This window comes from Mustela nivalis (assembly GCF_964662115.1).
Source record: "Mustela nivalis genome assembly, chromosome: 3".
In the NCBI taxonomy this organism is placed as follows: Eukaryota; Metazoa; Chordata; class Mammalia; order Carnivora; family Mustelidae; genus Mustela; species Mustela nivalis.
Window position 1 is genome coordinate 138200495 of NC_139022.1, and position 24069 is coordinate 138224563.

The window sequence follows — 24069 nt, forward strand, 5'->3', positions numbered from 1 at the left end:
TTCGCCATAGAAAGGAATGAAGTAGTAATACACGCTACCACACAGATGAACCTCAAAAACCTGTCTGGTGAAATAAACCGGTAACAAAAGAACACATACTGTAGGATTCCATTTATCTGCAATGTCTGGATAGGCAAATCTACAGAGACAGAACGTAGATCAGTGGTTGGCAGTGGCTGGAAATGAAGGGTGGGGATCGGGGAAACTGCTAATGGGTATGAGATTTCTTTTTGGGGTGATGAAAAGATTAGAAAATTAGATTATGGGGATTGTAATAAACTGAAAACCACTGAATTTCACCCTTTAAACAGGTGAGTTTGATGGTATATAAATTATGTCTCAATACGGCTATTAAACAGAAGAACAGGGGCGCCTGGGTGGCTCAGTGGGTTAAACCTCTGCCTTTGGCTCAGGTCATGATCTCAGGGTCCTGGGATCAAGCCCCGTATTGGGCTCTCTGCTGAGCAGGGAGCCTGCTTCCCTTCCTCTCTCTCTCTGCCTTCCTCTCTGCTTACTTGTGATCTCTCTCTGTCAAATAAAGGTTTGGAAAAAAAAAAAAAAAAACACGGCAGAAGAGCAGGCCAGAGGATGGACAGCCTATTAGGGAGGAGTGTAAAGCTCTGGTGTGAGTCCCAGATGAGTCCCAAGTCCCCCGCTTTTCATCTGTGGGCCTTTGGGCAAATTAGTGACCATGCAAACCCTTAATGTCCTTAGTTATGTGGGGGATGTGGTGAGGAATAAACAAGAGCATCTGTGTCAGGTGACATGACACAGGTCTGAGACACGGTGAGTGCCCAAAACTCACCAGCCATATCTGTCGTTAGATAGGCCTTCATCTCTGATTCAAGGACAGTCCTTTAAATGAAACAAAGCGAGCTTTATGAAAATCTCACTGGCTTGTCCTTCTTTTTCTCATTTTGTGAAAACTAGTGAAGGCTTCTGTACTGGCCACACCACCCACCTGTCCCCCTGCCCCCTCACCCCCTGGGGGAGTAGGGTGTTGCCCCCGCCCCCCAGCGTCAGCCCTCCCTCTGAGCAGGAGACTGCCAGGGCTGGAAGAGCTGTAGGAATCCAGACACACTTTAGGAACAGAATCAGTCTTCACATGACATGTAGATACTAATAATCGTAATAATAATCATAATAACAGCTAACCATTCCTGATCCTGTGCCATAAGCCAAGTATGATGGTAAACGTCTCATGCGTATCATCTCCCTCAATAACCCTCCAGGTACTCAGGGCCACAGTGCTAGTCAGTAGTGGAGCCCTCAAGAGCCTGCCAGCTTAATGCAAAACACTCCTACTCTTGATCAAGGGGCAGCTAAAGGGGCCTGACTGCAAGTGTTTGCATCCTCGCTCAGATCCTGGACAAGTTATCGGCAGCCCCGTTTTCCTGTAAGGTGTGTGTCCTCACGATACAGTGTTACTGCGGTAAGCACTTGGCCCGCGGTACTGCATGGAATCCACCCAGCGAGGTGTGAGGGCTCAGTGTTGGCTTTCATTATCACTCCGCATAGCTCCTCCTCAGGAGGAAGCCCAGAGGGAGAAACAGATGACACTGTTCTGGTTGGAAAAAGGGGTGAGGGTCCCAGTTCAATCTGTTCTCTCTTCTGCTGCCCCTCCCTGCAAGGCAGACCCTGAGAATCCCTCTTTGGGACCCTAGGGCTCCCCAAAGCATAGTTTGAAGCCATCTTCTTACGCCATCCTTCTTCATTAGGCAGATTAGAGCACTGAGGCCCAGGAAGGGGAGGACACTTGCCCAAGGTCACACAGTCACTCAGGGGCAGAGCTAGGATTAGACCCTTGGCTCTCTGCCCCAGTTGGGGGTCCCCAGCACAGAGGTTGTGCTGCTGCCAGAACTCCCAGGTTGGGCTCCCTCCCCTCCCCCAGTCTCAGGGATAATCCTTTAATGAATTAAGTGGGGCAATTATGGGAGGGGAGAGGAGGCTTTGTTGCTTTTTGGTAACCAACTGGCAACTTAGAGTCTCATTTACTATCAGTGGAGTACTCAGACATAAACCCTCCAACTCTCCACGTCTTCACCAGCATTTTCTCCCCTCCACGTTCCCCTTCAGGTCGCATCAACGCCCTCCCTGGGGACAAAGGTGAACAAGACACACACAGCACCCCTCTTGTGGGGTTTCCATCTAGGGTGGCAGTGGGACATCAAACAAGCAAAACCAGAACAAACCCCCCCAAAAGAGAAATAGTCTCAATATATCTGCCAGTTCGCGGTTCTCTTTCATCAGAGTGGAGTCAGGCGCTGGATCTTGGAGGAGGCACAGGACAAGGCCTGGCTGTTGCTCCTCCTTCTGCCTGGAACAGCACCCCTCTGATCAGTGCCACTGGCTCTTGATCCCTCCAGGTCCCCTCATGGGTCCTCTGGTCAGAGCGGCCTTCCCTGGCCATCTTAGCGGAGCAGTTCCAAGCTACTCTAGCCCAGGCTCTGTTCTATTTCCTCCCTTCCTCCTTCCCTCCCTTTGTTGCAGGGGGCAGTAACTGAAATGCTACATAGAAAGGGCTTCTCTCTCTCTTTTCCTTTCTCCCTCCATCCCTTCCTCTCTTTCTTTCTCTCTCTCTCTTTCTTCCTTCCTCCTTTCTTTCTTCCCCTCTTTCTCTTTTTCTTTCTTCTTTCTTAAGATTTTACTTATTTATTTGAGAGAGAACGAGCACAAGTCGGGGTGGTGGGGAGAGGCAGAGGGAGAAGCAGACTCCCCATTGAGCAGGGAGTCCAGTGTGGGGCTCGATCACAGGACCCTGAGATCACGACCTGAGCTGAAGGCAGACACTTAACCGACTGAGCCACCCAGGCATCCCTCTGCTTTATTTTCTTTAGAGCACACAGCTCACTAAAATCATCAGATTGACTGATTTGCTGATGTGTTTATCCTTTGTCTCCAGCCCCCTGTGGAAGCTGTGGCAGACAGGAAGTGTGTCTGTCTGTCTTGCCCATGACTGCATGTCCAGCACCCAAAGTGTGCTTGGAATTTGGGGGGGACCCCATACTATGTGTTGACTAAGTGAGTGAAAGAAGGAATGAAAAAGTCAAGTGCCAAAAAGTGGAAGCTGGGCAAGGAGCTACTTCCAGTTCTGTCATGAACGTGCAGTGTGACTGCGGGCAGGCTTTTTGCCTTCTCTGGTTAGCCTCATTTTCTTCAGCTGCAAAGTTGAAGAATTCGAGTTAACATCTCTCTTGGCTATGTGCTCACATCTTGCTATAAGGACTTTTACACCAAAATACTACTACTTTGCCTTTAGACATCTGTCTCACTCTCTAAGCTCTATGTTCCTTGGGGGCAGAAACCAAGTTGTAGCCTACAGTCTAAACTAGCACCACTACCCAACATACATGAGCAACTATAGTTTTGGGTAAGTGGCTGGCTGGCTGGCTGGCTGGCTGGCTAGATGGATGGATGGGTGACAGGTGCTCTGAAGAGATGCCTGGGTGGCTTAGTCAGTTAAGCTTCTGGCTTTTGGTTTCAGCTCCAGGCATGATCTCAGTGTTGTGAATGGAGCACTGCGTCAGGCTCCCCCTGCAGCGTGGAGTCTGCTCGCCCCTCTCTCTCTGGCCCTCCCACTGCGCGTGCTCTCTCTCTTTCCCAAACAAATAAATAAAATCTTAAAAAAAATAAAAAGAAAGAAAGGTGCTCTGATGTTCCTTCCAGGGCGAGTGACTTGGGGTTCTAGCGGGACAATTAAAAGAGGAAGTGAGAATTCAGGTATCTCCTTTGGCACTTTAGCTTGGACATCTACCTTCCTCATGGCCTTTCTGAATCCACTACCAGGGGTTCAGGCTCTTCCGGCTCTCCCACCCCCTAAGGCAGAGAACAATCTTCTCCACCAGAGTGAAGACCATGAGGGAGTGGTACGAAGGAGACCTATGACACCATCTCATTAAAGAGTATAAGACAGGGCCAATTATCACATGATCCAAACAGCAAAGTATGCCAAGGCAACCCAGTCACAGTCCTGTAGGAGGTGGGGGCCAGAGCAGTTTTTGGCTCACTTCTTCTGGAAAAAGGCAGATAGTAAGGATTTCACGCTTTGTGGGCCACGCTGTGCCTGGGGCAGCTCCTCACCCCTGCTGTGCTAACCCCATTGGTTACAGAAATCCATCATGAACCATGGGGACTGCTTTCTGGTAAAACTATGTATAGACACAGAGGTTTCAACTAAATACGTTACAAAGTATCAGACTTGATTCTATTTCTTCAATCATTTAAAAATGAAACACAACCCAAAGCTTATAGCAGTGCACCAATGAGTACAGAGAAGATAGTGTTGGGTGGCCTTCCTGGGAGGCTTTCTGAAGGAGGGACATGGAAGCCAGGGAAGGACTTGGATGGGGAGTAGCAGAGGTCTGAGTCAGAGGTAAGAGCAAGAACACACACTAAAACACAAGCAGGAGCTAGAGAAGACTCCGGGAGAATGAGTAAGGCATGCCAAGTGGCACTGGGGGCCTGGGGGGACTCAGGTGCTCACGTCCCATTGAAAATGTGGGGCATCTGAGCTCTAGTGCTTTGCTGCCCACATACCCCCTTTTGAGATCATCCAAACTGTCAAGAGAAGTCTGAGTTTTGGGGTAGAAGTTCTCAATTTTTAAAAAATTGGCAACAAAATAAAGCTTTTATTGAAATTAAAAACTAAAAAAACCTGAGAGCGGATCAAATAGAACACGAAAAGGGGTGATTGTGGTTCATAGATCATTAGTTTGCAGCTCGTGGCTTCCCAGGTTTATGGAAATCATGCAAATTGGAATGGGGGTGGGGAGCTTCTTAACCAGGAACTGTGCCTATGAGGGCAGGTGGACGCCTGGAAGTGGGGAGTGGAATGCAGCCAACAAACAAGACCTATATTCCAGGAGAGTCCATTCTACTGAGATGTTTTGGAAGAAATCTTTGTTAAAGTAAGCACAAACATATTTATATAGATTGCAAAAATTACATAGTTTTCCTTTTCTTTAAGTTAAGAAAATTATTCATTGGCATTACATACAATAAAGTTCACTGGTCTTTAGAGTGCAGCTCAAAGTATTAGTTCTGCCTGTTCTGAACTCCACATATCACAGAGCATATGCCGTCTGGGGTCTGGCTTCCTTGTCTCCACATGTTGTCCAAGAGGCATCCACGTCATTATGCGTGGTGGGGTTTGCTATTTCTCCTGGTCATGCAGTCTTGTTCCATTAACCTATTTTACTACCAGTGGACATTCGGCTTGTATCTAGTTTTTGGATTTTATGAGTGACATTGCTATGATGATTTGTGGACATAGGCACTGGCTTCCTGGGGTAAATGCCTCACGTGGACTTGCTGGTGGCATGGCTGCTCTGTGGATCAAAGAATGTAGTACCGTGGGGAGCCTGGGTGTCTCGTCTCAGTTGTTAAGCATCTGCCTTTGACTCAGGTCATGATGACCCTGGGATCGAGCCCCACATCAGGCTCCCTGCTCTGTGGGAAGTCTGCTTCTCCCTCTCCCATTCCCCCTGCTTGTGTTCTCTCTCTTGCTGTGTCTCTGTCAAATAAATAAAATCTTAAAAACAAAAAAGGTATTATTTGCTGTGAGTGGTTTCAGACTCTATCCGCAGGCCCCTGGGACTCAAGTCCACTCTCCCTTGCAGTTAGGTGAACTCACTGGAAAATTTGAGAGCACTGGTGTAGGGGAAAGGACATGGACTGAAGTGGCAGAAGGCAGACACCAAGAGATGGCCCCATTATTAGCATCATTTTGTACATAACCACATCGAGCAAGCTGATCTGTCTGAAGCCAAGTAAATATTAAGGGGAGACCCTGGATTTAAATCCAGAGTCCGTCAACTCCAGAGTCGTGTTTTTCACTTCTCTGCTCTAAAGCCTGGGCATGAGCCCCTGTATTTCACCTGCCCAGCCTCTAGTTCTCTCCTCTCACTAACAGCATCTCAGTGTCTTTGCGGAGGTAGCTAGTGGCTACTTGATGGAGTCTCAGTGGGCTGTCACTCTAAATGCCCTCCACCCTGGGCCAAGGTGCAGGCCTGGGACCTGGCCCAGCACGAGGCTGAAGGGTACCAGGTGTCTAACATCCTTAGGGGTGCAAAATGTAAGGGTGCATTCACTCTTAGGGTCAGACAAGCACAGGGTCAGCCTCTCTTCATTCCAAGTCCTGCAAGGGACCCTAGCTCAGCCAGCTCCACCTTCCTTAAGCAATCCAGATCTTGAGAGGAGGGACATTTGTCCTTCTGGGGATTGCCCACTCCTTCCTTGTTCTTCTCTTTTTGGGGGGTGGGGTTGAACTGTAACCCCTGCATTCTTATTCATCCTCTGTGCTGTTCATACCCATGCATTAAATTCCCCTTCTGCACCAAGTAGGCAGGTGGGGTTGGTTTCTGTACCTTTTATTTATTTATTTTTTTAGAGAGAGAAAGTGCAAGTGGAGGTGGGTGGGGGCAGGGGTGGAGGGGCAGAGGGAGAAGGAGAGAGAGAATCTTAAGCAGCTTCCATACCCAGCACGGATCTCCCAACCCTGAGATCATGATCTGAGCCAAAATCAAGATTCGGATGCTTAACCCACTGCATTTCTGAGTCTCATTTTCTCCATCTGGAAAATGGGGATTCATGGCTTAGCACTCGAGCTGGAAACAGAGCAGGTCCCTGGGGAGAAGGTGCCTCTGAGCCCCGCTTCCTAATTCTGGTTCTGCACTGGCACCACCGAGGGAGTCTTCACAGTCTGATGCCCAGGCTTGCACCTCATCCTGATGCTTTCAGAATCTCAGGGTGGGCCCAGGCGCTTTGTAAAGCAACCTCCCCCCCAACCCTCGCCCCACACCTCCCCGAGGTGGTTATCGTAATGAGCACCCAGGGCTGAGAACACTGTGGGAAACAAGCCCAGGGTTCCTGCGAGCGCTTCTCCTGCAAGGCTCCGTGGCTCCATGCCTGGGACTTTACTACAGGCATTAGAGTGGCCTTCATCTGGGCAGCAGCCAGTGGGAGGAGGAACAAGAACCACTTATCTTCCTTAGGCTTCCCTTATCCTTGGGTTTTCAAGGATCCCACCAGCAGCCTTGAGAAAGCTAGTGGGCTTAGCTCAAAATCCTTAGGGCAATCAGAGCAGCCTATCTCTCATAGTTGCTGAGGGGTCTGAAATCTCAGAGCTTAGGGCCATCAAGAGGTCATGTGGGCCATTTCCTGGCCCCTGTGCAGGAGGCACTGGCAGGCACCCTGGAATAGGCATCAGGAGAGCAGGGTTCAAATCTGAACCCTGCCAGACCCCAGCCGGCGAAACTGCGCAAGCCACAGCAGCTTGGTACCCTCAAGCTGAGCACGTCCATGTACTCTGATTCAGAGGACAGGAGAGGGGCCCCACAATCTGTGCTTGTCTGTGCGCACTTTGGTATTGCTGGGCTCTGCATACTGCCCCCAAGGCTGAATTATCAGGGTAGTTCTGAAGACGGAAGCAGAGCTGAGCATCACAGCGGAAGGTCTGTGTCAGGGAGGATGGGCGTGCTTTGGATGGCGAGACAGAAGTGGCTTACAAGCCAGACATGGACCTCAAGCAGTCCCCAAATGGCAGGCCCTTGGTTTGCTTAGCTGTTACTCGATGGAGTAAGACATACTGTGTATAGTATAAATTCCAGCTCCCACATCTATTCCTCTGTCAGTCATGCCTTTTTTTTTAAAAATTTTTAAAATTTGGGTCTGGTTGACACACAATGTCACAATAGTTTCGGGGTATAATATAGTGATTCAACTTCTCTCTGCATCATACTATGCTCACCCTTATACTATGCTCATCACCAGAGTGCCATCTGCCAACACACAATGTTGTCACACTATTGTTGACTCTGTTCCTTATGAATCTCTCACATTGTCCTATTTAGGTATAACTAGGCCTGCAAAGTCCTTTAGATTCACTTACAACCACTATCCGCTGACAATTGCAAGCAGCTTTATGCAGAGCTGTCCTCCAGTATTTCAGGCACTGATTATCATTCTTTGTAGCACAACACCCTCATTGGTTACATGGCAGTAAGAGTCAGTAAGCAGAGGGGCTCAATCTACCCTTAGATACCTGATCCAAAATCCAATAAACCTGGACCAAAATGATCTATCTCTCCGCTTGCCCATTCATCCACCCATCCAACCACACGTCCATTTGTGTGTCCATCTATCCATGCATTGCCAACTACTTTCATTTTTTTAAAAAGATTTTATTTATTTATTTGACAGAGATCACAAGTAGGCAGAGAGAGAGAGAGAGGGAAGCAGGCTCCCCGCTGAGCAGAAAGCCTGATGTGGGGCTCAATCCCAGGACCCTGAGATCATGACCTGAGCTGAAGACAGAGGCTTAACCCACTGAGCCACCAGGCATCCCTGACAACTTACTTGCATTTGCTTATTTCTGTCATCTACTTAATGAACTCGTCTATTTCTATGTATCCATTTATCATGAGTTGGGCTCTATAACAATCTGTCTATTCAATTTAGCAAACATTTATTCAGAGCCTGTCATGTGTCACACACTCTCCCGACTTGTACCTCCTGCTGCCACTCTCTGTATACCTCTTCTTCCCCCTGAATGCTTTCTCCTCTGACCCTTCTACCGAACCTATTATCTGTGTGATCGCAATCTCCATTTGCCTCTCTCCTGATCCCCACTCTTCCCTGGTGGCATGTGAATAGACCCCTGGTCCTTTCTTGACTGCACTGACCTGGTTCCTCCATTCCTGCCCCATGCCAGACTCCAGGGAAATACTGATCGACTGGACAACCGGACCCCCAACTAGGGCTGTTTGCAACATTTCTTTCCCAGGGTTCTGTCCTCTTCAGTTCCCCGTCTGGGACTATGGACAGTGTAAATATTTTATTCATAATGGGTGCTTTGAATTCATAGTTCTTGGGAGTTGGAAAGGACTCTTCAACTTTTAGTCATTCAACAAAACTTGCATAGATTTGCTTGCTAGGTGTACTAATCAGGCACAGAGTTTATGGACTACAGCCTTATTTTACAGTTGGGGGAAGGAAGCTCTGAGAAGGGCAGAGGCTTGCTCAAGGCCCCACAGCTATAGCAGAGCCTTGAGGACAGTGAAGAGATTGTCACTACTCTAGACCCAGACAGCTCCTGAGTTCCCCACAGACAGATGCTGTGTGCTTGAAAGTCCCTAGGTAGGAGGCATTGGGAAACCACGAACTACCTCACCAAGTCAAACCAGTCAGGCCTCATCAAGAGCCATGCAGAGCTGCCTTCTGGGTGGCAGGGAGAGAGAACCTGAGTCAGTCCTCGCCTGCACAGATGCCATCAGAGTGACCCGGGGCTGTCAAGGGAAGGAGGAGGTGGCCCCGAAGAGAAGTGGAAGGAAAGGGAAGGGGAACAGGAGGAAGGAAAGGGAAGGAGGAGGCCTTGGAGTGTAGTTCCAACGACTGGATTCCAATTAGACCAGACTTTCCCTCATTCTTGGAAAACATCCTGCTAACTGCCCATCTCTATGTTAAAGTCAGACTCAGAGGATGTGAGGTCACTGTTTATCTAGCTCAGAAGTTCTTAAACTTGAATGAGTCCCAGAATGACCTGGGAAGCTCCAAATGTGGGGGATCTATGTGTATGCCATGAAAAGACCCCAAGACAACTGTTGAGTGAGTATGTTGCAGGGTGACACACAAGATACTATGTTAACAACCCCCCTCCCCCACAAAACCCTCCAAATGCTGTTTCCTTCTGGTATATTTATGTATGAATACAAATATCTGCAAAGGTTACACACCTGAGTGATTATATTGGTTGCCTTTGGAGAAGGTATTTGTAGTGGCAGCAAAGAGGGCTTTAACTTTCAGTGTACTGCTTTATTATTTCACAAAGAAAATGAATCGTATTTTACTTGTGTATATGCAAAATTTAGATAAGATTTCTCCACTTTTTTTTTTTTTTTTGCCCATTTAAGTTTCTGGGGGCATCTGTGCAGCTGATGCGTGAAATGCACTTTGAGAAAAGCTAGTCTAGCCCACCATTGTAGGGATGAGCAACTCGGGAGTCAGAGAGGGTAAGGAACCTTCCTAAAACCACACAGCATGGGAGTAACTGAGTCGGGACTTGACTTCAAGGCGGTGCTCTCTCTTCTCCACAGTGACTCGAGAAGGAAAGCCACCAGGGGAGGCAGTGCAGGCAGTAGATATGTTTCTGGAGCAAAGTGGGTGGTGCTGGGACTCCGTGCACCCCTGAGAGGGGCTGGTTGGTAGCCTCTCGGGGGGTGGGACAGACACAAGGGCAGTGGTGGAGCAAGAAGGGCAAATACTGCCCCTTTTTCTCACTTTTCTTTGAGCTGCCCTGTTCCAGCCCTCCACCCTTCTGGATACCCCAGCCTTTGTGTGGTTTGCATCTGAGCATTTCCTGTTTCCAGAAGACGCAGTGGCTCCTGTGAGGTCGGCCTTGGAGCTGATGGCTGCAGACAGCTCCTTCTGTCTCTCGACCTCAGCTTCGTCATCGATCGCCTGTGCAGGGGACCGAATCAGCGACTCTTAAACCAGGCTACGCCTCCTCTTGGAGGCTCACTTAAGAAGCAGAATCCTAGGCCACTCTGTAATGGGGAGTGGGGCCTGGAATGTGCCTTTTTTACACCCCCTCTCCCCCTTCTCACCAGATGATTCTTACAAGTCTGAAGTTAGGAAACTACTGAGCTACTAGTCTCTCTTCCTTGAGTGGTCTTCTCTGGACAACCAGTCCTGAGGCCTGGCCTGTGAGGAGGGCCTGGGGTGCTGAGGAAGCCAGCGATCATGATCAGCAATCCCTGCTCCCAGGAGACCCTGGCCCTTCTCCCTGCTGCTCTGTCTAGGCCTTGGTTCCTGGGTTCCAGGCCTCAGGGTCGGCCTCTTCCTAACCTGGGCAGAATGTCTGGAATGTGGCTGCTGAGGGAGACAAGGCTGCCTGGGCTGCCAGAGCAGTCTCTGGAATTCACGCAGCAGAGAGTAGACTCCTGCCCCTGAGGGCCTCTGCCCCACTGGCCTTCAAGTGACCCAGCAGGACCCAGGCACCAAGGGCGGGGAGAAAGGGAGGGGTGCGAGGCCCAGAACAGGCCAGCAAAGCTCACTAGGCCTCAGTTTCTTCATCTGTAAAATCACACCCTCCTTCTCAACATGCGGGGCCCTGCCACACCTCCAAAGCCATTTTGCATCTATCCATTCTCTGCACTGCACACATCCCCGTAGCACCATGGGAAGAGCTATGGGAAATTCACAGATGAATTCGACATCAGACTGATCCAGAAAACGACAACTTTTTGCTTCAGGCACCCTGGTTAGGGTTTTACTGATTCATCCCTTATTTAATTCTGACAATTCCTGCAAGATAAGGATGGCTACTACCTCAGTATGGCAGATGAGGACATTGCTAGCCAGAGAGGTGAAGTCACTTGTCCTAGGCCACACAGCTGTACACACAGATGGCAGCCCTGGGGCTGAACCCATCCGTCTGATTTCAAGTCCAAACTTCACCCTGTGCTCCACTCCTCTGACAAACAGGGTAAGGGGGATGAATACCACACAGGGATCTCCTGCCCTGACCTCACCCAGAACAGGGCAGTCTGCTCCACAAGGGCCGGGGACCCTAGCAGTTGGTGGGGAGGTGCAGTGGGGGAGATTAAGAGATGCCCATGCGCAGGTGGCCTTGTGATGGACCAGGGTAGGTGCACACCAGGTAGATGCAGGAGGGATGGCAATCTGGACAGAGGCCCAACTAGCAAAGGGGGGAGTGTTGGGTCAAGGCTGGGGAGCAGAAGGCTAGCCGATGTGCCCAACTGGCTGCCTTCCCTGCTGGGCCCAGTGCAAAAGGACAATGAGAGGAACCTGATGCCAAAGTATCGAGATTCCGAGACAGAGATAGCAGAGCACTGAATCAAGTGTGAGGCCTTTCTAAATGCGGGTGGCAAGTCCTTGGATCCAAATCCCATGTTTTGGTTGGAGCATCACATGGCGGGGGAGTGGGGGGGGGGGGCTAGAAGCCTTTTTTTTTTTTTTAAATAAATAAAGTTGTTTTACTTGAAGAACCTTTAACAGAAAAGTATATAAAGTCATTCCATAAATGTTGACATAGAGATCTTAAAATATGCCTTTGGAAGAGTCCTCAGTTAAGTCCCTCTGTCTTCCAGAACTAAATAAAGCCAACAATCACCCAACAATCATTTCCTAGAAACAGTTTAAAAATTAAAACAAATAACAAGAAGAAAAAACCCAGCCACTGTCACCACTACCACCACCACCACCACCAGCAACAGCAGCTACAAAAAGATCCTTCAACAGGCTCATGCTTGAAGTGGGGACACATCCCACTTTCGTGGTAAATGGATTGGCCTCAATATTTGAGGCTTTCACACTTGGTTAAAATTTTCCATGATAGAAGCAATGGGTTTTAGAACTAGATAAACTGAGTTCAGATCCTCACTCTCCCACTTAAGGGTATGATGACCTTGGACAAGTCACTTTGAACTTTCTGAATCTCAGTTCCGTCTTCTGCAAAATGAGAATGAAAATAATAGTATTGCATCAGGAAGATTTACTTGAGGAGCATAGGAGGTGATGCTTAGTCTAGCACTTATTACATTATAACAAATTATCACCACAATTATTATTATTGCTGTTGTCCCTACACAAGAGGGAGAAGGGAGAGATGAGGCTGGAAATGCAGTACATGGTTGTGGAAAAGGGGACATGGGAAGGGTACTGGTTCCCTGGTGGGAACCACATCCGAGCCCCAAGTCTGGGGGCAGGTAAAGGTGGGTTCTGTTTCAAGACCTCAGAGTGACTCCCCCCATCCCAGCTTCCTATTGGGGTGACCTAATCAAGGCCACAAACCAGCCAGCCTGGCTCCAGCAGCTCTCAGCACCAGAGCCCCACCTGCCAGCACCAGCCTGGGGCAGGCTGAGTGAGGGCTGGATTGGCCACAGATGAGCTCATGCCCACCGGCCCGGCCAACAAGGCCGGACGCTTCTCCTGGCAGGAGCCCCTCAATACTGCCAGCTGGGGGTCAGGATGAGCTGGAGGGCCCGGTGGCGCCCAGATGCCCACGGCCAGCAGGTCTGCTGAGTGTTTGATTACATTCCCGAGCACCCCAGGCAACGCCAAGGCTGGCTGTTCCAACTCCTGCTGGGTCCCGTCTGTCCACTGCAGAGCTGACATCCCAGGCTCGGCCCCCACGGCCCACCTGCCTTCCACCTTCTGCTTCTCCCTCTCGGCTGCAGGCTGCAGCCCTCACGAAGCCAGGTGGCCTCAGCCCTCAATGACTTCATCCTCCTTAAAGGCATCATGTCCCTTTGGCAGCTAGGCCTCTGGAGTCTTTCCTATCCACAGGTCCATAGCCCAGACTCCAGGGTCTCTGCTCTGTACCTGCTGCTCAGCCTCTCTCCCATCCTGCTGGGTGACCCTCTGCAGGGAGAAGGCAGTGTGATGGAAGGGACCCCAGGCCTGGAAACGAGAGCCGTATTTCAAGTTCATTGACACACTATCTCAGAAGTAGCCAGTCGCTCAGCCAACTGTCCCCAGTGAGCTGAATCTTCTCTCGAGGCTGGTCTTCCAGGGTGTACACCGCTCATTGGGCATCTGCTCTGGGTATGAAACACAAACGGGTAATGCAGGAACACAGCAGTTCCCTTCACCTGGGTGACCACCATTCCTGTTTCCCTGGGACTATCCTGGTCACAGCACTGAAAGTTCCGATCCCTGGAAACCCCTCTGCTCTGGGCCAGCCTGGATGCTGGTCAGCTCACCCTGCATATGCACCTGTGTTATCCTGTCTGCCTCTGATGATTTGTGTATGGTTTTCAGTGAAAAGATCTGACTTGAGCCTGCCCCAAAAGGAATCGAAAGGGTGCAGTGTGTTGAACATGAAAATAATATGATCTGTGCTTTCAGACTTTATGGGTGCCTTAAAGTTGGCCACCTAATCAGAATTTTCATCACCACTCAGGCCCCCCGCTTTTAACTCTGCCCTATGGCAAATGTGGACAGATTGCTCTGGAAAGGAAAATTGAGGGAGAAGGACGAGCTCATCCTGTCCACAGGGGTAATACGGCTTTCCTCAGGCTCATAGGGGGAGAGGATAGAAACTATATGCTAGATCTCTCTAGTCTGCAACATCCTTGTAAAGAACGTTAGAATTTTAGAACATCAGAGCTAGGACTTAAAGATCTGAGTTCAACCCTGCTTTGTTGAGATAGGGAAACCGAGGTCGCTACAGAGGATTCAGATCAGATGTAATTCCTTTTAGTGCCTAATGCTGTGTAGGAAACCCTGGTGCGCCAGGCCCACGCAGGTGACACTGGTGAGGCCAACGAGCAGTCTTGGTTGAGAACCACTGACTCAGACAGAGATCCATTCCTGAGCAGTTCCTCAGTGGAACGGACCAGCGTGAAGTGAAGAGAGGTGCCTGGGAAGTAGAACCCAAAGCAGAAGGTCACACAGGAGGTTCTGTTGGGGGGGGGCGGGCTGCAGGGGTGCAGGGGGTGGGGGACAGATCCAGGGCAGTACAGCCCAGTGGTTCAGGAGTTCAGACAGATGGGAGGTTGAAACTTAGCTTAGTCTAGACCTGTGACCTTGAGCAAGTAATTAAAGCTTTTCAGAGTTCAGTTTCTTCATCTGAAAAATAGAACATGATAACAGTGCCTAATCCACTGTGGTGGTGTTCGGAGAAATGAGATAATCCCTGCAGCTGAGTGCTGAGTCAAGTACCTGACATCAAGACTAGCTATTATTGTTATTATTACTTCTCACTCAGGTCAGGGGCACGGTCGGGGGCGCTCATGGAGGGGAGGTGGCTTATGGGCTGTATAGCGAGATGGATGGGGACAATCTTCGACGTCCAGGAAGCTGTCCTCAAGCAGTTTCCAAGGTATGCTGCTGGGGGGGGGGGACACTGAGGAGGCCAATTTCCCCGGTGCATGGGGCACTAGAGGCCGGCAGATGCCCCGGTCAGGTCCTGAGGCCAGGAGGAAGAAGGTCCAGGGCCTGGGTCAGGAGTGACAGGGGAAGTAGAGAGGGATGAATGTCAGTGGCATTATGGGGTTCTGCAATCCATACCAATATTCATCCCTCCCTTCCCTCCCTAGGCTGCGGGTTGTCTTGGACAGGCTGGAGGCCAGCTTTGGCCCAGATAGGGACCTGAGGGAAGACAGCCGCCTGCCACTCCACACATGACTAGTCAAAGGGCTCATGGGGCCACTCAGCCACCTTCCCTTGGGTTAATGCCTAATCGGCTCAGACTCGGAGACTTGGGCGGCAATCATTCAGGTGGATAATTGCCCAGGTTGGTCTTCCCGCTGGAGCGCCCCTCACGCTGCATACCCCCAGGCCTCTCATCCAAGTCTGAGGCAGCTTGCAGGAGAGACACCTGGGGGATTCTCCCCGCTACTGGGGAGCTCCTCTGGATGTCTTGGGCAACATACCACGGCAGCCCGCTTGGCACCAGGGTCATCCCCAATGCTGGTGACAGATCCCCAACTGCATGGCGCACCGTGGCTCCATAAATGAATAGCTCCCGAGAGATGGGAAATAGCCAAGAGCCTCATTACTCCTTCATAAGCACCAAGACCAGAACCTTAATGCTTGCAGTTATCCTTAGGATCCAGCCTGAACTTCTAGAAAACGACATCCTAGCCATAGAATCAAGCTTCAGTTGTAGTCACATGGCAGAGAAAATAGATCTGTTCTGAGCAGCCCCAGGAATTACCAGCCTATTTAACAATCGAGGAAACAGAGACTTAGCAAATTCAAAACATCTGCCTTGGGTCACATAGCCACTATAATAGTGGTAATAATACAGATACGTAGAATTCTTGTCTATTGTCCAGGTTGGGGCTCAGCTGAACATCAGATAAAGATGCCAAGAGTCAGAACTGACTGCTGGGAGAGGTAATGAGCTCCCTATAATTAGAGGTATGCAAGCAAAATCTCACTTACTCATCAGGGAAGCTGCAGAGGGGCTGCAAGTCCTGGGGAGTGGGGAGGGAATTGGATAAGATGGTTGTAGAGCCATTTTCAGCCCTGGAGGGTGGGGCGGGAACTGTTTCATTTACCTATACGTCCCCAGCACCAGTAGAGTCCCTGGAAGAGTGTAGGTATAGAGCCTCACACAACACAAGCAAATGAATGCATTCTGTAACTAAAAAGCACAGCAGTGAGAGAGGGAGGAGAGCTAATTCCTGTCTGACTTTTTTTCCCTTCCCTTAAAACACCAGTTCTCAGCACAGCAAGCACATTAGAGTCATTTGGAGAAGGAGAGCAGAACGGTGCCCCATAAATTGTACCAAAACTAAGATGTCCTGCTTCCCGGTGAGACGCAGGCGCTGTGCCTGGCACTTCACACACATTATCTATCCCACGAATCCGCACAACCTTATGAAGCCAGGATTCTTGTTACCCCCCCCATTTCACAGATGGGGCAGCCAGAGCTTGGAGAGGATAAGCCGTTTACCAAGAAAGTCATAGCTAGTAACAGTAAGAAGAAGAATTACCAGGAGACTTGGGGGAGACTTTCTCTGCTAAGTGACTTCCATTTAACCTTTATCTCACTGAGTCCTCATGAGGTAAGAGTTACTGTTTACTCCCATCTTTTCTTTTCTTTCTTCCTTTTTAAAAATATTTATTTATTTATTTATTTGACAGACAGAGATCACAAGTAGGCAGAGAGGCAGGCAGAGAGAGAGGAGGAAGCAGGCTCCCCGCTGAGCAGAGAGCCCAATGCGGGGCTCGATCCCAGGACCCTGAGATCACGACCTGAGCCAAAGGCAGAGGCCCCAACCCACCGAGCTACCCAGACATCCCACCCCCATCTTTTCGAAGAAGGAAACTGAGGCTCTGACTCAGTATCTCACCCAAGATTACTGAGCTCCTAGGTGGCAGCCCTGGGATTTTGAATCTGGCCTGGGAGGGTCTCGGATCTCGGCAGTGTCAGGGAGGAATGTGGAGGGAACACTGGCCCGGAGCTTAGCAACCCAGGTCCTAGTCCCCTCATGGTCTCTGTGTGTTCCCCCAAGAGTACTACCTGCCTAGGTCCTCAGTTTCTCCTTCTGTCAAACCTAGGAGGGAGGTGGAGATGGGCGTCATTTCTTAGCAACTTTCCAGCCGTCATTTTCCATGACTCGATTCCCCACTGAGTTCTGGGCCACAAACCAGTTGGCTTCCTCCTTCCCTCTCCGTGAGACAGGGAGCTGGCAGGAGGGGGATGATCCGCCTCAATTCTCCCACCTCCTTTTTCCTCCTCCTCCTGGGCTGGGACACACCTACTCAACTTTCTCAGCAGCCTCCTCGGCGTGCGAGTGCACCGGGCTTTCCTGCTCTGTCTCTGCACCTCCCTCGGGAGCCTGTCAGCCCGGTGCGTGTGGAAAGGGCTCCAGCCCAGCAGCTCACCCTGGGGCACCCTCCCCTACCTGAAGGGCGTAGGTAAGGACGGCTGGAGGATGGGAGGTTGAGGGAAGGGGTTGCGGGGCGAATCCCATTCCTGTGCCTTGTTCCAGAGCAGGTGGGGGCGTTCTAAGGCTCTTGGAAGGTGGGGACGGGACCAGGATTTGAGAGGGGCAGGCATGGTGGGGGTAGGGAAACCTGGGCCCGAGGTGCCTCCGTACACTGAATGAAGCCAGAGATGTAGCCAGCCCAAGCCTGGGGGCTGCGGGGGTTGGGGCCCAGGAATGGACGAGGCCAGGGTTTTTGATCTCATGAAGAAGCAAGGTCATATTTGCACGTGTGAAAAGTTGGAGTTATGTCCTTGGAAGAATGAAAGTCTCCGCGTGGGCTTTCTGGGGCTGAGCCTTCCGGGGCGGGGGGGGTGTGTGGTGTGGTGACATTTTCCTACATTCTTTAAGTGGGGAAGTGCTGCGGCCAGGGAGTCAAGAGGTGCTGGTTTCTTGTGTGTATCCAGGGGGGCAAAGGAGTCCTGTTACAGAAAGCACCTGGTGTGGAGGAGGGAAGGAGTGCCCGAGGGACAGTCAGAGAACCTGGCCGGCCCTGGCTCTTGTGTGGCTCTTGAGGCACCCTGATTAGAACCTCAGCTTTCCTGGCTATAAAAGGAGGGTGCTCACCATCTGTTAGGGCTGTAAAAGACTGTGAGTCTGAGAGGCACCAGGGGCAGCCCCGGTGCCAGGTGAGTGGGAGCAGTTCTTTCCCCCGTCTTGGGGGAAGCAGGAATCTGATGCATATCTTTGGAGGCAGGTGAGCTGGAGTGGAACGTTGAACAGAGCCACCAGGCCAGAGTTCAGCCCTCCACTGGAGAGAGGGTGTGCTATATGTCCCAATGTGGGGAGCAGCAGAGCACACTGGCGTTTGCTGAGGGCTTGGAAGGGCTGCCTCTGTCCCCTGCCACATTCCGGCGCTGGTGGCCTCAGCTCGGAGAGAGGAAGGAGGCAGAGAAGCAGGCTTGGGGCTCCTTTTACAGATGGGGAGTTGAGCCTGGGCAGACGAACAGAGCCCTCCACGCAGAACACTACTAACTGCTACTGTTCCTGTTGGTACTTGCTGGGTGCTTCCTGTGTTCAGGACTGGGCTGAGTATGCATGGTCATTTGAAAATTGTGAGTCTTTGAAGGAGGATGGAAAGAGCATTTCATTATTCACGTCTCTGTAACTCCCAGGCTGTGTGCTCTAAGATGGTCCCATACCTCTTTGGGTCTATTTCCCTACATATAAAATAAAGGTGGCTCGATTAATATTATGATCGATTTTTGACTGCTTCACCCCAGTAAGCCTGTTGGGTAGGCAAAGCAGGAATGGCTGTCTATGTTGCAGATGAGGGACGCAGGGCAAGCTCAGGTTTCCCCCAGTGTTCTCCACGGACCACAGGTTATACTGTGGCAAGGAGGTGCTAAATCCATGACATTGACTAGCCTGGCAGAGTGCAACAGTGACACCCTCCTCCACCAGGAGCTCCCCGGGCCTCGGGTTTCTCATCTGTAAAATGGAAGAGGAGCTAGAGGGAGTCAAGGTCTCTCTGGAACCCCCCTGTGATTCCATGACTCTTAGGGTTCTCCTTAAGGACTCAGGCAACAGACCCAGAAGCGCAGGGACATTCTCCAGCCCCTCCGTATCAGCTGTGGCTGTGCCTTCTACAGGGAGGGTCGGCCAGGCTCATTCTACACCAGTCCTCTGTGAGTTGGGCCACCACGCTCCTGTCCCTGCACATTCTTCCTTGGGTGCAAAGGAACTCCCCTCAGGCTAGAAGTTCTCTTTCCAGCTGCCCCACGGTATGCCACGATGCTGGCACTCCTGCTGGCCAGGTGGGGCCAGGTAGGAGAGAATGTGGGGCAAGGGCCATGTCTTAAAGAAAACCAGGCAATGATGCCAGTATGATCAGGGACCTTCTGTACCCCCTGGATGGGCCTTGCCTTTTGCGTTCCTTCAGAACTGGACCGGGCAGAGCCTCTGGAATATCCCATGCTTCCTGGGTTCCCAGCACAAGCAGAGTTGGCTCAGAATCTCAAACCTACTCTTTCTATGGCTAATGGTCTTAATGCTTACATTTATAATGAGGGTTTCTAGACAGGCTTACAAAGACATGTGGATTCAAATCCTGGATGTTATTAGTTGTGTGACCTGGGCCTCAACTTCTCTAAACCTCAGTCTCCTAATTTGAGAAAGAGGGCTAATGATAGTCCTTTCCTCAGAGATGGATGTGACATTTAAGTGAGTTCCTGCAGGTAGCACACAGGGTCGTATTCATTACTCTCACAGTCATCAGGTAACCAGCTCTCTCTGCCTCCCCTGAGTGGAGGCCAGCTCACAGCTCCCTGAAGTCTTCCTTCATAAGACAAATCAGAGTTGCAATTATTAATTATTTGAGGGTTCTTTGTTATTTGTGTTTTTTTTTTAAAGATTTTTATTTATTTATTTGACAGATCACAAGTAGGCAGAGAGGCAGGCGGGGTGGGGGGGGCGGAGCGGGGAGCAGGCTCCCCGCTGAGCAGAAAGCCGGACGTGGGGCTCGATCCCAGGACCCTGAGATCATGACCTGAGCCGAAGGCAGAGGCTTTAACCCACTGAGACACCCAGGCACCCCGAGGGTTCTTTTCGGATACTCTCTCTCCTACGAAGTATTGCTTACTGCTCTGGCCCCCATGTCCTGCACAGAGCCCGGCCCATCAGATGCTCATTGCATAGCTGCTGAGAGAACACATGAATCTTCATCTCTAATTCATAGACGAGAACTGTCACTTAGAGGAACTAAGCATTAGCCTGACCCATCACAGGTCAATAAGAGCGGGGCACAGAAAGAGCCTTAGAGATAATTGAATCAGACAGACGGAGATGCCGCAGCCTGGCCAGAGAACGCTGAGCCCTTGGCTGAGGTCACACAGCAAGTGAGCGGGGAAGGCAGGTCTACTCCCCAGACATTTTCACTCAGCTTTGCCCCTCTCTGTTGAGCCCCGTTCAGGAAAAGGCATTGCTTCCTAGTCAGGTCATCCGTCTAGGAGGCGGGCGAATCATCTTCACCTCCACAGAATGCAATTTGGGATCCATAACCAGGATGATGGCTAGACTGAGTTGCCCTTCAGGGGATTGGGGACATAAATTTCATCAATCGGAGCCCTGCCCCAACGCTCACCAGCACACACACACACACACATAGGCACACGCATGCGCGTGTGCACACCACTCCATCACTACTGCCCGCAACTAGAAGGGTCCTCAGGAGTTCCCTGAAGTCTCCAAGAATCGTTGGTCCCATTTAATGGATAGAACCATAGATTCTGAATTACTTGCCTCAAGTCACCAGTTTCTAATGCTGTCCCGGGTTGTTTGCAGCCCTCAGGGAGCCATTGCTGAGTACGGGATTTAAACACGGAAAGGGGAGCTCTCATTTACTGGCCTTTCTGTGTGCCTGACGCCAGGTTACACCCGTGCACAAGGACCTTCTGTTCTGCATAACGGCCCTTCAGGCCAGTAGGCCCTACCCAGTAGCTCTTCCTCTGATTTTCTGTGTGGAGACAGGAGACACTCAGAGAGGCTCAGCCACTTCCCGTCCATCCCATAGCTTCTGTCCTCTGGGCACTGACTTCACTACACCTAATGAGTGTGAGCGTGTGTCAGGCCCCCAGAGATTCATGGTTGGGGGAGGCAGGCCTATTAATGGACGGTTTAGTACCTTGAGGGAGGTAGTAAAATAAAGGCAAACTCAGACGGGCCTGGGGGCCCAGAAGTGGTAGTCAGCCCAGTTATAGAGTCAATGAAGGAAGGCTTCTTAGAGGAGCTGGCATTTAATATCAGTTTTGAAGTCTGAATAAGGAAAACGAGGAAAGGCAATTCAGAAAGAGAAAGTAGCATGTGTCAAGGTAGGGCAAGTGTGTGCAGGAAACTATCAGCTGGGTGGAGAATGGTCAGAGTGGGCCCTGAGAGGTAGGATGGGGCCAGGTCACTGAAGGCCCTATGTGACAGGCCAAGGAGTATGAAAGAGGGGATGCTTTAAACATTTTCCAGTTTGGAGCCTGTGGAAGAGAGAAATCCCTCCCCTTCTCTCAGTCCTGAGTCTTCTCCCGTTCCTGAGACTGGAGTGTCCCCTGCGAGGCACCTGTCCATCCCCTTGCTGGGGGCAGGGAGCCCACAGTGGAGAATTCTCCATTACCCAGTTCCCATTCATCTCCAATGCCCACAGCAGCTGGCCTGGGTGCAAGCTGAGCAGGAGTGTACATGCCTGCTGTGGGGTAACGTTAGTGTGCGTGTACTCACGCGTCCCAGGTGAGGGCTGCTGTCTGTACCTGCAGCGTCCTCTTTCCTCTGGATCCTCTTAGCAGATGCATGACTGTGTGGCACAAAATGCAGGATTTTAGATGCGCCAGGAACTTAGCCTTGGGAAGTGACCGAGCTTGATACCAATATTGTGCCAGGGTTGGGCACATGAGCCCTGGAGCCAAGGTGCTCCAGCTCCAGTCCTGCCTGCACTGCTGTCTGTGACCTTGGACACATCACTTCACCTGTCTGGGGTGCAGGGGGTACAGCGCGATCCATCTCACAGAAGTCGTTACCACACAGCCAGCACATACTAAAAACTTGCTAAACATTAGCTACTGTGACAGATTTGGGGGCTCCTGAAGTCTTGGGAATTGGTGCAAGAGAATCATAGCATTTTGGAAAATGCAAATCCTAGAATCTCAAACTCTTGGAAGCACATAATTAGAAGAACCCTATCGGATCCCTCTTATAAGTCTCCACTCTGTAATGATTCCTTATATAGAGTCTCGACTGTGCTCTTTCTTCCTTCTTGCAAACAGTCAAGAACAATGTGCATCACTTGTAAGTTACAACTTGACAAATTTTACTAAGTGAACGCAACAGTGGCTAACCAGCAACCAGAGCAAAAACAGACACCCCCAGCTCCCCAAGAGCCCTCCTGATGCTCCTCGTTAGTCACTCCCCCATCCCCTCCCACACACAAACATGGTGATTACCCAGCCAGGGGGGCTGTTGTCAAATACCTTCTTGTGGGGTTATGTACCATAGTTAGGAGGACTCTGATTATTAGAGAGGCTCAGTGAGGTAATTTGGAACTTGTAAATGAAACTTTACCTTTGAGTTATTTTTACTGTCCTATTTTAGTGGTAGCCTAGTTTAGGGCTGAGCTACCCAAATGCCTAGGGCTGTTTTTAAAAATTCAGATTCCTCAGCCCCATCCTGCATCTACAGCACTAGAATGTGGGATCTGGGTGTGGGGCCAGGGAATCTGAATTTTTAACAAGCTCCAGGGGAACTCCAGGTGAGGTCCAGCTTGGTTTGGGAACCACTAACTAGTGTTTCAGAGCGCAGACTCTGTTTTTCCAAACCACATGCCATCTTGCTGGATATTGACTTGGGACAAGGCACTTGGATTCCTGATCCTTAGTTTTTTCATCTGTAAAATGGAGATAAAATGATAGCACCTGCATCCTTGGGTTGTTGAAAGATTCTGACATCCACAGGCAAGCGCTCGCTAAGTGATGAAGCTACAATTGGTATGGCTATTCCTGAGAAAAGCCCATGTGGTCTAGCCCAAGGAATGTTGGGCTTGGGATCTGAAGACTTGTGTTTGAGTCCTGACTGGGCCACTTACTAGCAGTATGACCTTGGCCAAATCTTCTGACCACCTCCCCATGTCTGGGTCTCAACTTCCTTATCTATTAAATGGAAATACTTTCTGCTCCCCTCATAGGGTCTTTGAGGGGATCAAACAAGAGAATGGACTGGAAAACTTCTCTGAGGATAGAAAAATGCTTCAGGAAATAAACCCCAGCAAATGGGGACTCAGCTGAACCTGGGAACCTGGTAGAAAGCGGGTTTGCCTTGCCCTTGCGGTTCTGCAGAGGGTGGGCCAGATGCAGGTGGGGGAGGGAGCTCCTGAGTCGTTGGTGTTCCACAGTCCTGGTATGCCCTGGCACAGCTCCTGTGCCTCTTGGTTTCTGAGAACTGTCTCCTTCCTGGTCCTGGGGCAGGAAGAATCCAAAATCCTATAAGCGATGAAATCCTGCGCCATGTGCCATATTCAGAATGCTTTTATTATTTCAATGTCTTCCCTTTTATTAGAAGTTCTTTGAAGTCCTTTACTAGCATTTCCAGAAAACTTTTTAATGAAGTATAATATGCATACAAGAAATGCACAAATCGTAAGTGTATGGCTCAATGAACTTTACAGAAACTAACCAGTTCCCAGATGAAGAAACAAAACGTTGCCACCATTCCAGAAACCTCCTTTGTGCCCGTCACTAACACCCTCACAAGGCCAACTTGATCTTACTCTAATCCACAGATAAGTTTGCCTTTATGTAGTTAGAAGAGTACACTATGCATTCTTTTGCATATGGCTGTGTTTGCCCCAGACTACGTCAGTGGGATTCATCAGTTTTGTTGCCCAGAGCAATACTTCATTTCTGTCGGCTGCTTAGTATTCCCCGAGATGAGCATCCTACATTCCGCTCTTGGTGGACGTTCAGGGTGTTTCTACTGCCGAGCTATTATAATAGTGCTCCTCTGAAGAGTCTGTGTGAGTCTTTGGTGAGTGCACGTGCACACTTCTGTTGTGTCTCCTAAGAGTGGGAGGGCTGGTCATGAGGTGTATGTATGTGGATGGAAGCCTTTCGTTTTCCGGTTCTGTTCTATTCCCTGC

At 50.3% G+C, this 24069-nt stretch overlaps 1 protein-coding gene across 1 annotated transcript in view; it reads left to right on the forward strand.

Moving 5' to 3' along the window:
• The first annotated feature begins 17199 nt into the window (after positions 1-17199).
• Positions 17200-24069, forward strand: part of FAT2 (FAT atypical cadherin 2) — a 79887-nt gene continuing 73017 nt past the window's right edge. Inside the window, exon 1 of the mRNA XM_082726184.1 lies at positions 17200-17391. The gene's annotated coding sequence lies outside the window, so the exon portion shown is untranslated. The remainder of the gene's footprint in view (positions 17392-24069) is intronic.